This window comes from Penaeus chinensis, chromosome 35, assembly GCF_019202785.1.
Source record: "Penaeus chinensis breed Huanghai No. 1 chromosome 35, ASM1920278v2, whole genome shotgun sequence".
NCBI classification, from domain to species: domain Eukaryota; kingdom Metazoa; phylum Arthropoda; class Malacostraca; order Decapoda; family Penaeidae; genus Penaeus; species Penaeus chinensis.
The window spans coordinates 36,764,344-36,766,014 of NC_061853.1; the positions used below are offsets into that span (position 1 = coordinate 36,764,344).

At 46.4% G+C, this 1,671-nt stretch overlaps 1 protein-coding gene across 1 annotated transcript in view; it reads right to left on the minus strand.

Annotated features, from left to right (window-relative positions):
- Positions 1–1,596: 1,596 nt before the first annotated feature.
- The window catches only part of LOC125044377 (serine protease filzig-like), a 14,777-nt gene continuing 14,702 nt past the window's right edge, over positions 1,597–1,671 (minus strand). Inside the window, exon 13 of the mRNA XM_047641012.1 lies at positions 1,597–1,671. This exon is cut by the window's right edge and continues 455 nt beyond it. The gene's annotated coding sequence lies outside the window, so the exon portion shown is untranslated.

Sequence of the window (1,671 nt, forward strand, 5' to 3'; positions counted from 1 at the left end):
TATCATCAACAGCTGACCAGAATTCAGAAAACCCAAACGGAAAAAAATCCGTTTCCACGTGACAAATTCCACAGCATAATTCCCAAAAATAAGAAGCCATGATCATTTCATTCCGCCGTGCACACATGCAAATTATCCTTTGCACATATTTTGCGAAAAAAGGCCGAAAATACAAGACATTCTAAACGGCTTTCACTCGCATGTGAAGCCTAAGGGGAATCTTGCGTTACGATAAGTGCAGCACGCGACCTTGAACACACCACTTGGCGGAAAATACGTTAGTGCTAGCGAATTTTATTTTCAAACATATACCTATTAGCATCTTTACATGTCTATATAGGAAACATCCCCGACCCCACTCCGTTCCGTGTGTGTGTGTGTGTGTGTGTGTGTGTGTGTGTGTGTGTGTGTGTGTGTGTGTGTGTGTGTGTGTGTGTGTGTGTGTGTGTGTGTAAAGAGGGAGAGAAAGTGACTGACTGGCTTACAAGTTTAAATACAGTCTCATTATAATGTCCAACGACTATCTAGCAGATTTTGTATGTCAATCTAGCGTTTATTTGCATCTAACGGGTTGCAACACTGCCCCCCCCCCCCCCGCCAATCGAAGGCAGTGACCGTTTTCGCAAGTGCATAGAGCTGTTGGTCGCAACTCTTCCGTCTCGGCTTCTCTTTGTCTGATTTGTCATCTACCCGGGGCACCATGCCGAGAAGGAGATATTTGGGGGCTAGGAGGAGAATGAAAGCTCGGATGAAGACGGTTTCAATGATGAGAGGGAAAAAGGGGGTAAAGGAGCTCTCCCCCGCACACGACGCCTCCATGCATTCCTGTCCCATCGGAAGAGGAATCTGCGGATTCCTCGCCAACTACACCAGCCTAAGCACAAGATGCACAGCCTTCCTCACTCACGACCCACACAAAGCGGCTGATCATCTTGCAAGACATCGTTCTTCCGCCTAAAAAAGAAACCAGTTGAAAATACGTTGTTTCGGGGACACAGCTTCAGGCGATAGTAGAGCAGCTAGGATGCTGCAATGACACTGGCTCTGTCATCGCCACTTCTGACGAGCTGGACACCACCATCGACGTTGTGTGCGATGGCTGCTAAACGAACTTGTGTCATTATCGACCAACGACCTTGTGCTCCTTCAGCGAGTCGAATCTTCTGCAGGTGTATTTCAGTCTCGCGAAAACTCTGCAGCAGCAGAGAGTACGACTACTGGCCACATCGAGGGAGGTGGTGCCTCCTAACGTTAGCGAGTCGACATTAGTCGACACAGGCCGGGCTCCCCTCTTGGGCATAGCCCGGGCGAAGCTCAGCTTCGCATATCGGACTTATTCTTAGACGCAGAAGAGGGACGCTGTCGCGGCGAGGGAGGAGGCTGTGGCAACGTGATGGAGCTAGCATTATGTGATGATAACGATGCTGCTGCTTAATCAATGAATCAACCAACATCTAGTCAAGGATACTTGCTTATAACTAATAGAACTAATTAGAGATATTCCTTAGTGTAAACACTCAAAAAATCTAATTTCGTAAGATGCTCTTTGCCCATTTCAAATATTACGACTTTCCCAGGAAAATAAAACAGACAGAATTTCAACACGACCAGCGTGATTATCATTTATTAGCAATAACAAATAAATACTTATAGGCAAAAAAATAACAAGAG